This window comes from Labeo rohita, chromosome 10 (genome assembly GCF_022985175.1).
Source record: "Labeo rohita strain BAU-BD-2019 chromosome 10, IGBB_LRoh.1.0, whole genome shotgun sequence".
Classification (NCBI taxonomy): Eukaryota; Metazoa; Chordata; class Actinopteri; order Cypriniformes; family Cyprinidae; genus Labeo; species Labeo rohita.
The window spans coordinates 25,994,457-26,007,787 of NC_066878.1; the positions used below are offsets into that span (position 1 = coordinate 25,994,457).

At 38.2% G+C, this 13,331-nt stretch overlaps 1 long non-coding RNA gene across 2 annotated transcripts in view; it reads right to left on the bottom strand.

Annotated features, from left to right (window-relative positions):
• LOC127171698 (uncharacterized) overlaps nt 1-13,331 on the bottom strand; it is a 21,734-nt gene continuing 8,403 nt past the window's right edge. The window contains exons 3-5 of one of the 2 annotated variants that reach the window (XR_007828555.1): nt 11,763-11,866; nt 11,576-11,652; nt 1-115 (exon numbers count right to left, since the gene is read on the bottom strand). This is a non-coding gene — a long non-coding RNA (uncharacterized LOC127171698). Of the gene's footprint in view, nt 116-10,078; nt 10,624-11,575; nt 11,653-11,762; nt 11,867-13,331 lie in introns of those variants that run through there. The other variant, XR_007828554.1, reaches the window with a different exon arrangement.

Below are 13,331 nucleotides of genomic sequence, written 5' to 3' on the forward strand. Positions count from 1 at the left end.
CACGTTTAAAAGGTGAACAGCCTTACAAAAAAAGTCTGTTTTGAACAGAAAAAGCAGTCCTGATGAAACTGGTATTCAGTCTGGGTTCTTACTGCAGCACGTCATACAAATGGAGCTGTGAAGGAAGACAGTCTGAATCAGTGTGTTGAGTGAGGGGCTCTTCCTCACATATGGAAACACTCAAAGCTTGATAAAGTTCACATGGGTGCCGGAGGACAGACACACACGGCTTTCAGCCTATGCGCGTTTGAATTAAAGGTGCTGTATGTAATGTTTTTGACTGTGCTAAAGCATAAAAATACTGGGTTTCCAGATATTTAGGAAACATGGCAAGTTTCACATACTTGTTTCTCCAAAAAAATTCTGAAAATGGCTGTTTTTGTTTTGGTCTGACTCCGCCCACTGCCAATTTAAATAATAGGATTCTGAAACACCGGGTTGCCAGTTGCAGCCATGGAAACTAGCAAACAAACTGGGTCAGCAATCGCAGATTCTGGCCGATCTGAAAAACAGTATTATATGGATAAAACAATGATCAACTTACAGTGTAAAGCTTGTTGCCTTCCATTCTTCATTCCTGTTGCGTGCCGCCAATCTGGCAACCCGCATGAAAATCAAATTAAATGCTCTCCAATATTTTGAATTACAACTGCAGATCCCATTTTAACCACTAGCTTTCGATATTACACGCCGCACCTTTAAATAATGATCGGGTGACACTGAAACTGTCTCTGGAACAATCATAAAAATGACAACGCTGCCCTGATGATTAAACTCTATCGCTGCTTATGCCCCAAATCAGGTTACCGCAGAAACGAGTATCTGTTTGATATGCTATCAAAACACTGATTCACTCCTATAAGCACTCAACAACCACACACCTAAACTGATATGATTAAATGCATCAGACAACCTAATACTGTCTTTTAAAGAAAAAATTCTAAAATGCATGAATAATCGAGTTAATGGAGTCACTAGTACTATCATCATCAGTTTCGTCTCTACGCCCTGGCAGTGACGCAGAACACCATAGCAACTGCATACCAATGCCCTGACAACCATATACAACACCCTAACAACACCACAGCTGTATATCTATATATATATATATATATATATCTATATATATATATATATATATCTATATACATATATATATATATATATATATATATATATATATATATATATATATATATATATATATATATATATATATATATATACACACACACACACATATGTATGCGCAGTTACTAGGATGCATGCATATATATATATATATATATACATATATATATATATATACATACATATATATATATATGCATCCTAGTAACTGCATACTATTGCCCTGGAAACCACACAGAACACCATAGCAACTGGTTAGCAGGGACCTAGCAACCAGATGCAACCAGATGACAACATACTAAAAAGCACTCACTTACGAAAATCAAAAGCAGAAACCCAGCATTACAGCAGCAAATGTTAAGCACAGCTAAGCACCACTTGTAAAAACAGCACAGAATGTAAAAAATCTAGTGTAAAATATAGGTTCCACATGTTGTGTCTGTCCTTAAACTAACGATTGTGAAATTGTGTGTCCAAACATTTACTCAAACATGAGTCTAAGAGGATTACGAGCCAGCTCAAAGCCGAGCTACAGCCCTGGCAGCGTTCCACATCTGATGGGACTTTAAATAGTGCCTGTGGATCATTCACACCGTCTATAATAGAGCTGGAACACGGCCGACCTGGAAACAGCTTTATTCTTCACTTCCTCTGACCTTGGCATGTAAATTACATTTTTATATTCTAACAACACTCAAAGTCAAGGCCAGAGATGCCGACAGAGCTCCACTTTGCTCATTTAGAGCTAATTATCAACATGATCAACAGTAGGAGTTTGTTTTTGCTGCTCATAGGCTTTGATTGTTATCACATGAGGGTTCAAGGACCGATTATGTCATCCGAGACGTCTTATAGCAACCTGTTCCAATTGTACCATCGAAATACCACTATAAAAATACAACACTCTAACAACCACATAACAATGGCCAGGCAACCAAACAAAACACCTTAACAACCACATAGCAACACCTTGGCAACCACACAGACATCTGATGGTGATATGTCCAACTTGTGATGTTGAAATACAGCTATAAAAACACTGCACACTAGCAACCATAGAGAATACCCTAGCAACCACACAGCAACGCCCTAGCGACCACATTACAACACCCTGGCAACTGCACAGAACAACTTAGCAACCACATAGCAACACCCTACCACCTGCATAACAATGGCCTGGCAACTAGACAGAACACCTTAAAAACCACATAGCAACACCCCTGCAACCACACAGACATCTGATAGCGATGTGTCTCACTTGTGGTGTTGAAGTGCAGCTATAAAAACATAACACTCTAGCAACCTCACAGGACACCCTAGCAACCACATAGCAACGCCCTGGCAACCACACAAATATTTGATAGTGATGTTTTCTGCTTGTGGCATTAAAATACAACTATAGTAACAGAACGCCCCTTGCAACCGCATAACATCACCCTGGCAACTGCAAAGTACAACTTAGCTACCACATAGCAACACCCTACCACTTGCATAACAATGGCCTGGCAAATAGACAGAACAACTTAAAAATCACATAGCAACACCCCGGCAGCCACAAAGACATCTGATAGTGATTTGTCTTGCTTGTGGTGTTGAAGTACAGCTATAAAATAAAAACATAACACTCCAGCAACCTCACAGGACACCCTATCAAACAAACAGCAATGCCCTGACAAACACACAGAACACCCTAGCAACCACATAGCAACGCCCTGGCAACCACACAAATATCTGATAGTGATGTTTTCTGCTTGTGGCATTAAAATACAGCTATAGTAACAGAACGCCCCTGTAGCCGCATAACATCACCCTGGCATCTGCAAAGAACAACTTAGCAACCACATAACAACACCCTACCACCTGCATAACAATGGCCTGGCAACTAGACAGAACACCTTAAAAATCACATGGCAACATCCCAGCAGCTACACAGACATCTGATAGTGATGTGTCTCACTTGTGTTGAAATACTGCTATAAAAATATAACACTCTAACAACCACATAGCAATGCCCTAACAAACACACAGAACACCCTAGCAACCACACAGCAACACCCTGGCAACCACACAAATATTTGAAAATGATGTTTTCTGCTTGTGGCATTAAAATACAGCTATAGTAACAGAACGCCCCTTGCAGCCACATAACATCACCCTGGCAACTGCAAAGAACAACTTAGCAACCACATAACAACACCCTACCACCTGCATAACAATGGCCTGGCAACTAGACAGAACACCTTAAAAACCACATGGCAACATCCCGGCAGCTACATAGACATTTGATACCTTAGCAACTGCATAGCAATGTCCTGGCAACCAAACAGATGCCTGATAGCGATGTGTCTCACTTGTGGTGTTGAAATACAGCTATGAAAACACAACACTCTAGAAACCATAAAACAATGCCCTGGCAACCAGACAGAACACCTTAACAACCGTTTAGAAATGCCCCAGCAACCACATAGGGATCTGATTGCAACGTGTCCCGTTGAGACATTAAAATACAGCTATAAAAACAAAACACTCTAGCAATCACACAGAACACCCTAGCAACCTCATAACACCACCCTGGCAACTGCACAGAACACCTTAGTAACCACATGGAACATCTTAGCAACAGCATACCAATACCCTGGCAACCAAACAGATGCAGGATAGCAATGTGTCTCACTTGTGGTGTTGAAATACAGCTATGAAAACACAACACTCTAGCAACCACATAACAACACCCTGGCAACAAGACAGAACACCTTAACAACTGTTTAGGAATGCCCCAGCAACCACACAGGCGTCTGATGGCAATGTGCCCCACTGCGGCGTTAAAATTCAGCTATAATAACAAAACACTCCAGCAACCACACAGGCAACTGCACAGAACAACTTAACCACAAAGCAATGCCCTGGCAACCACACCAAAAAACCCTAGCAATCGCATAGCAACGTCCTGGCAACCACACAGATGTCTGACAGTGATGTGTCTTGCTTGTGGCAGTGATATACAGCTATAAAAACACTACACTCTAGCAAACATATAGATCACCCTAGCAACCACATAACAAGGGGTTGGCAACCAGAACACCTTAAAAACTGTAAAGGAACGCCATGACAACCACACAGACATTTGATAGTGATGTGTCCTGCTTGTGGTGTTAAAATAAAGCTGTAAAAACAACATTCTAGCAACCACTTAGAACACTAGCAACTGTACAGCAACACCCTGGCAACCACACAGATGTCTGATAGTGACGTGAAATACAGCTATAAAAACACAACACTTTAGCAACCACATAACAAAACCCTGGCAACCAGAGATAACACCTTAACAACAACATAGCAACACCCTAGCAACCACACAAGCATCCAATGGTAATGTGTCCCACCTGTGGTGTTAAAATACAGCTAAAAACATCCACTTAGAACACCATAGCTTCTACACAGCAACGCCCTGGCAACCAGACAGAAAACCTTAACAACCATATATGAACACCTCGGCAACCACACAGACATCTGATAGCAACGCTGCCTTCTTGTGGTGTTGAAATACATCTATAATAACTCAATATACTTGCAACTACATAACAATGCCCTGACAACCAGACAGATGTCTGATAGTGACATGTCTTGAAATACAGTTATAAAAACACAACACTCTATCAACCACATAACAATACCCTGACAACCAGAAAGAACAACTTAACAACAACATAGCAACACTCTAGCAACCACACAATCGTCTGATGGTGATGTGTCTCACTTGTGGTATTGAAATACAGCTAAAAAAAAAAACATAACACTCTAGCAGCTACTTAGAACACCCTAGCAACTGCACAGCAATGCCCTGGAAACCAGACAGAACACCTTAATAACCGTATAGGAATGCCCCGGCAACCACACAGACATCTGATAGTGACGTGTCCCAATACAGCAATAAAAACACAATACACTTGCAAACACATAACAAAACCCTACCAATCAGACCGAACTCCCTAACAACCACATAGCAACAACCTAGCAACCGCACAGATGTCTGATAGTGACATGTTCCACTTGTGGCGTTATAATACCCATAAAAACACATCACTCTAACAACCACATAACAATGCCCTGGTAACCAGACAGAACACCTTAACCACATAGCAACACCTTAGCAACCATACAGATGTCCAATGGCAATGTGTACTGCTTCTTGATGAAATACAGCTATAAAAACATAACGCTCTAGCAACCACTTAGAACTATTGGTGGTGTTGAAATACAGTTCTGAAAACATAACACTCTAGCAACCACAAAGAATACCCAAGCAACCTCACAGCAACACCCTAGCAACCACAAAGATGTCTAATAGCGATGCAGCCCAATTGTGGAGTTGAAACACAGCTATAAAAACAGAAGCTTCTGTAATATGAGAGATATGAAGCAATCAAATGTTCCTTTCCCCCAGAAACACCGTAATCATTAACCTTTTATCCAGCCAAAATTATTTGAGATTAGAACACATGCTGTTCATATTCAACCTAATTGCACTGCTATTTTTAGATTTTGCAGTCTTAATTATTAGTAATGGCCGTTCATTGTGTTGAGGAGCTAGAATAACAGTAAAGTAACGGATAGCTTCCAGAACATGTGTAGACGAGCCAAGCACCACAAAGAGCGGCTGACGGCTTTATTAGGATCTGTGGCCTGAGCTGCTTTGATGCTGCTGCTGATTTATACGCTGGGTGGAGGTCATCGCTTGAGCTTCACCACACCTTTACACCATGTGTCACTGATACTGTACTCCATTATGACAGCGACGCTTTATACACATGTAGATAATGCTGTACAGCCTGACCTGAGGAGCTGTGAGTGATGTGCACAAGACCTCAGGCACGAGAAAAACAATGCATTCTGAAGAAAACATTAGTGTACAACTGAGTGCCTATGCTATATGGTTGCTAGTGTTTTTCCTGGGGTGGTTGCTATACAGTTGCAGTTAAAAAGTTGTTAAGGTGATCTACATGTTTTCCAGGGCTTTGCAATAAAGTTGCTAGGGTGTTCTATGTGGTTTTTATAGTTGCTAGGGTATCCTGCTGAAGATGGTTGCTATACAGATGCTAGGATGTTCTATGTGGTTGCCAGGGTGTTGCTATGCAGTTACTAAAAAGTTGTTAGAGTGCTCTGCATGTTTTCCCGGGCATTGCGATACAGTTGCTAGGGTGTTCTAGGTGGTTTTTATATAGTTGCTAGGGTGTTTTGCTGTAGATGGTTGCTATACGGTTGCTAGGGTGTTCTATGTGGTTGCCAGGGTGTTGCCACACAGTTGGCTAGGAAGCTGTTAGGACGTTCTGTGTGTTTTTCAGTGAATTGCTATACAATTGCCAGTGTGTTCTAGAAGGTTACTATATAGTTGCTAGGGTGTTCTGTAATAGATGGTTGCTATGCAATTGCTAGGATGCTCTATGTGGTTGCCAGGGTGTTGCTATGCAGTTGCTAGGAAGTTGTTAGGGCAATCTGCATGTTTTCCAGGGCATTGTGATACAATTGCTTGGGTGTTCTAGGTAGTTTTTATATAGTTGCTAGGGTGTCCTGCTGTAGGGGGTTGCTATACAGTTGCTAGGGTGTTCTGTTTGGTTGCCAGGGTGTTGCTATGCAGTTACTAAAATGTTGTTAGGGTGATCTGCATGTTTTCCCGGGCATTTCGATACAGTTGCTAGGGTGTTCTAAGTGATTTTTATATAGTTGCTAGGGTGTTTTGCTGTAGGTGGTTGCTATACAGTTGCTAGAGTGTTCTATGCGGTTGACAGGGTGTTGCTGTGCAGTTTCTAGAAAGTTGTTAGGACGTTCTGTGTGTTTTCCCGGGTATTTCTATACAGTAGGTGTTCTAGTTTACTGCTATACAGTTGCTAAGATTTTCAGAGTGGTTTCCACAGCAATGATATACAATTGCTAGACTGTTCTAGGTGGTTGCTATGCAGTTGTTAGGGTGTCTTATTCAGCGCAACTTGTAAGTAATTGTAACCAATTTGTAAGTTACTTTGGATAAAAAAAACATAAGTATACATTTTTTCTGGGTGGTTGCTAGGAGTTTCTAGGGTACTCTGCAGTAGATGGTTCCTATATAGTTGCTAGGATGCTCTATGTGTTTGCCAGGGTGTTGCTATGCAGTTGGTAAAAAGTTGTTAGGGTGATCTGTGTGTTTTCCAGGGCATTGCGAAACAGTTGCTAGGGTGTTGTAGGTGGTTTTTATATAGTTGCTGGGATGCTCTGCAGTAGATGGTTGCCGTACAGTTGCTAGGGTGTTTTATGTGGTTGCTAAGGTGTTGCTATGCAGTTGGTAAAAAGTTGTTAGGGTGATCTGTGTGTTTTCCAGGGCATTGCAATGTAGTTGCCAGGGTGTTCTAACTAATATACAGATTGTTCTATGTGGTTGTCTATTCAACGCAACTTGCACCAATTTATAAGTTGCTTTGGATAAAAAACATCTGCTAAATGAATAAATATAAATGTATTCTGGTAGTTGCTAGTAAGCTGCTAGGGTGTTCTATCTGGTGGCCAGGGCATTGCTAAACAGTTGCTAGGATGTTTTAGTTTACAGCTATACAGTTGCTGAGATTTTCTGAGTGGTTTCCATGCCATTGATAAACAAATGTTAGATTGTTCTGGGTGGTTGCTATGCAGTTGCTAGGGTGTTCTAGGTGGCTGCCACGAAGTTGCTAGGGTGTCTTTTACGAAACGCAACTTACACCAATTTGTAAGTTGCTTTGTATGAAAACGTCTGGTAAATGAATAAATATTTATATTCTGGTTGGTTGCTAGGAAGTTGCTAGGGTGTCTTTTATTCAATGCACTTTACACCAATTTGTAAGTCGCTTTGGATAAAAATGGCTGGTAAATGAATAAATATAAATGTATTCTGGGTGGTTCCTAGGACATTGCTAAGGTCTTCTGTATGGTTTCCAGGGCGTTGCTATACAGTTGCTTGGGTGTTCTAGGTGGTTGCTAGTAAGTTGCCAGGGTGTCTTTTATCCAAAGCCAGTTTGTAAGTTGCTCTAATATCAGATTTGAACACTAACAACATTTTAACAATGTTGGAAAGCTGGTAGCCATAGATTTTTTTGCTATACTATGAAAGTCAGTGGCTACCAGAGTGCTACTGGTGGTTGCTTTTGTGTTAAGCAGAAGAAAGACACTCATGCAGATTTGGATCAATGTAAGGATAAATAAATGATGTCAGAACTTTCTTTTTTTCTGTGAACTATCCATTTAAGGTATGCGGTCTGAAAAATCAAGGCATTAAAATCGTAGCCATTTTTCCTCAGTCTTTGCTACACCACTATGTCATGTTTTGGACCAACTAGAAGCATCGGTGACCTTGAGAACCCTTAACTCGGCCCCATGATTTCTGAGAGGATTTCACAGCCAAACATGATCCGCTGGTGTCCAGCAGACCAGCTGCTGCAGCTCCTGAGAGCCACATAATATCCTGTGGATATAGAGTGACACGGATCCAGCGTATGGCTTAACTCTGGCCTCTTTGATCCTCCTGCTGCAGGTGCTGCCAACTCTGGGCACTCAATGCTCACGTCGCTGCAACCTGCGGCCGCTGCCGGATTAGCTTGGGACCTGGAGGAATCGGAGGCCGAAAGCAGATCCGGTTCTGGCTCAGATCAACTGCTGGGTCCTCAAGCCCCGCCAGCGCTAAACATCCCCGGCACTTCCTCCTCCAATTAGTGCAACCTTGTTAGATGTAAGTCAAGACAAAGTCCGTGTACTCCACGCTTTTAGCATGCCGTGCTGAATGCTAGAGGTTAGCATCAAAATAGCACTCAGGAAATATGAACAGCACATGAGAAACCAAGGATGATGAGAACGTCAACTTCATGTCCGGTTATGTTTTTAATGTATTCATTACTTCAAGTTGAGTAGTAATTAAGGAGCTGACAGTACCATAGTGAATGTAGAAACATTAGGAACAGTTAATTCCTGTAGATTGTGCCAAAAAGCTGAGATAGCAACAGTAACCAAGGTGGGAGGAGCTTAGCAAAGAGTCAATTAGTGGACTAGATCTAAATATTTTATCAACTGGATATATTATACTTATATACAGTAATTAAGTGTTACTGAGAATGGTGAGACTAATCAGTGATCAATTTCAAGATCAAGTTATTTGCCAAAAAAATTGAAAAAGATGAAGTTGCAAAAAATTAATAAACAAAACATTTAAAAAGTTCCAGAAAGGTCCAATTATTTACAAAAAGAAAATAACTGAATGAATAAAAAAAATTCAGAAAGATAAAGTTATTTGCAAACTAATTAAAAACAAATGAAGTTCAAACAAAAAAAAGACCAAGAACAAGAAATCTGAAAAAAAAATAAAAATAAAAAATAAATAAATAAACATTATTTTTTTAAAACTTATTTTCAACCAAGTTATTTGCACAAAAAATAAATGTTTAAAAAGATCAACTAAACTAAATTTAAAAATCTAATTATCAGCAAAAAAACTCAAAATGTAAAAAAAAACTGACAAAGATACTTGCAAAAATAAATAAATAAATAAAATATCAAGTTATTTGCAGAAAAAAACAAAAGTAAAAAAAATTGGTAAGAAGATATTTGCAAAAACTAAAAAAAAAAAAAAAAAAAAAAAAAAACTACATTCAAAGATCCAATTATTTGCAAAAAATCTAAATTCAAAACCAGACAAAGCTATTTGCAAAAAAAAATTAAAAGACCAAGTTATTTGCAAAATAACACAATTTAAAAACATCAAATTTACCAAAAAAAAATATATATATCTAAATTCAAAAACAGACAAAGATATTTGCAAAAAAAAAATATTTGGCCAAAAAAATAAAAGTTTATTTTTTAAACTAATAAAAATTAAGAAAGATGAAGTTGTTTGCATTAATGGTGAAGATTCTCTCAACATGCAATACAAAGCCCCATCCTTATGTAAAGTAGTAATCTGGAATGTCAGCAGATCTCGGTGAGCACCAGTCCTCCTCTGGAGCGGCCAACGCGCCCCTGCGGGAGCTGTCATGAGCAGCAGCTGGTGCAGCTCAAAGCTCCCAGGTACCATAACAAAGCGCTGGCATGTTATGAGTTCACGTCTGCTGGAGTCACAAAGGGTTGCAAACACAATCAGGCCTGACCGCAGAGAGCGACTGGCCGCGCTGACGTGCTGTCCGGGGCTTATGCAGATGGCGCAGGGCCTGCGAACCAGCACTTAGTCAACTACAGTGCGTCTGTCTTGTGCAAGCCCACCGACAGGAATGAAACGCTTGGGAGCTGCTCCCTCAAATTCCCTGCATCATTCCTAGATTGGTTATGCAGGCTGCCGGACATCAGGACTCCTGTAAGCATTCAGCGTCCTGGAGATCTGCCAACACTGATCTACTGCAGCAATTAGCAGCAGAACTTCAAAGAAGCCACCAACAAGCAAAACAAGACACAGGTCCACATCTCTAATGAAACAGAGGAGCTTTCTCCATGAAGAGTCAAAATAAGCTGCAGGAAAGAAACCACAAATGAGATCTCATTAATATATTAACATTGTAAGTGCAAGTCTCCTGCGTGTGTATATATATACACATATATATATATATATATATATACACATATATATATATATATATATATATATATATATATATATATATATATATATATTCACATATATCAAAAAGATCAAGTAATTTGCAAATGATTTACCAACATTAAAAAAAAAAACATTTTTAATGTTTTGCTATAAATAAATTAATTAATTTAGAAAGGTCAACTTATTTGAAAGGAAAATGTAAAAACATAATTTGTAGAAACATTACAATCATTACAATAAAAAAAATCAAGCTATTTACAAAAAACAAAACAAAAAATTAATTAATTAATTAATTAATTTAAAAAATATATTTTTTTGTAAAAAAGTCAAGTTATTTGCAAAAAATTTAAATTGAAAAAGATCGAGTTATATGCAAAAAAAATGACATTAAAATGTACATTAAAAAATGACATTAAGTTACAAAAAAATACATTTAGAAATGAAAAGTAATTGCAAAAATAATAATAATAATAACAAAAAATAATCAGAAAGGTTCAATTATTTGTGAAAAATTAAAAAAGATCATGTTATTTGCAACAACCTGTAAAAAAGAAAATAAATCACAAATGAGATCACATTAATATTTTAACAATGAGATAAAAAGGAGACAAAGTGCAAGTCTTCTGAGAAAGTTTCAGAAGATAACAAAGTCTGCGTATTTTACAATTTTACAGGCTCTTAACTCATACTGTATGACAACTATTGACTCATTTGTGTCTGTTTTTCTATTTTAGGAATTTCAAGAAACATCCGAGACAAAGTTGACATTTCAGTGACTCATAACTCAATAAAATTTCCTGATCAATGAGAAAGCAGAGCAATAACATTTTCATCTTGGTAACGATATTGACTCAATTTCACCTGAACTGCTCCATTCCAGAAGAGGCTGTCTTTCATCATCAGCTGACAGGCCTTTCATTGGCTTGGCTTTTGGACTTCTGTGGTAAAAATAGAAAAGCAAACCGCCATTAATTCGACACACAACCCTGGAAACCTTCCCTCTATGGTGATGAAAGTCCAAACATATCTTTGCTCTTTAACTTTATACATTTCTTATCTGCGTTTATCAGCTGAAGCAGCACACCCAGAGTATCTGACACGGGCTGATCCATGACAGCGCGGCCATTGACTTGCCAGCTGATCAACACACGCCTGTGTGATGATAGTAAAATGGTTAATGACATAATTTCCACCTGCACAGGTCACACAGGTGGTCAGTATCCTGCAAAGAGAGTGGGAAAAGTGCAATTCAACAAGAAACATGTCAACTATAAACACATACAAGATAACAGCAGTTATTTGACCTAACTTCTAAAACTAAGTACAATCAAAAACATTTGGTGTAGGATTTACTGTACATTGAAACTACTACTACTTCTACCACAAAGAAATTGCTGATAAATTTTATAAATAATTATACAGAAACAGCAAGTAACACTGAATTTCCCATTTGACTCATTATATTGGGAACTGGGGGGGAAAAAAGTTCTCTAAACTGTTATGTTTAAATAAACGTGATTTTATCTAATAAATTCCACAGTAGTTTGCATACATTTCCAGAAAACACTGGATAAAGCCAGGTTCAAAATTCTTGTTTGATTCTGTTGACATATTAGAGACAAAGGTTTTTATAGAGGCGATTTTGGATTTCTTTTTTTCACTCGATAAAACAGAAAATACTGTTAACAGTCAGGAAAAAATACATTTTCACCTTGTTTTTAGGAAAAACAGTTACATGAAGCAGGCAAATGATTTATGATCAAACTCCTCAGTAAAATCCTTCAGAATATAGATAAGAGTAAAACTGTAAATTTTAATTTAAGTGCTGCTGAAGTGAAGAAACAGGCCTTGAAGACATTGTTCATTTTGTGTTCATTTTGTGTCATTCAAATCTATAGGCGCAAATAGATTAACTGCAAAACTAAAATCAGGCAAATGACATCAAGAAACCCTTCAGTAAAATCCTTCACAATATAGAAAGGAGTAAAACTTTAAATTTTGGTGTATGTAAGTGCTACTGTATGTAAGTGGAGAAAAAAACTCATTTTGAGAAAATGGGCTTTAAAAATATATACTGTAATTGAAATCTACAGGCACAAACAGATAAAGTGCAATAATAAAATCGGGTGAGTGATATATGAACAAGCCCTTCTGTAAAAACCTTTAGAATATAGACATGAATAAAACTGTAAATTTTGGTGTATGTAAGTCCTGCTGAAGTGGAGAAACAAACTTTTTGAGAAAACGGCCCTTAAAGATATATATTGCAGTTAAAATCCATAAGTGCAAATACATAAAAGTGCAAAAGTAAAATCAGGCAAATAATATCAACAAACCCCTCAGTAAAATCCTGCACAATACAGAAAGGAATAAAACTGTAAATTCTGGTGTATGTAAGAGCTGCTGAGGTGGAGAAAAAACTCATTTTGAGAAAACGGCCTTTAAAAAATATATTGTAATTAAAATCGACAGGTGCAAACAGATAAAGTGCAATAAAATCAGGGGAGGCATATATGAACAAACCCTTCTGTAAAAACCTTCAGAATATAGATATGAATAAAACTGTAAATTTTGGTGTATGTAAGTGCTGCTGAAGTGGAGAAACAAACTCATTTTG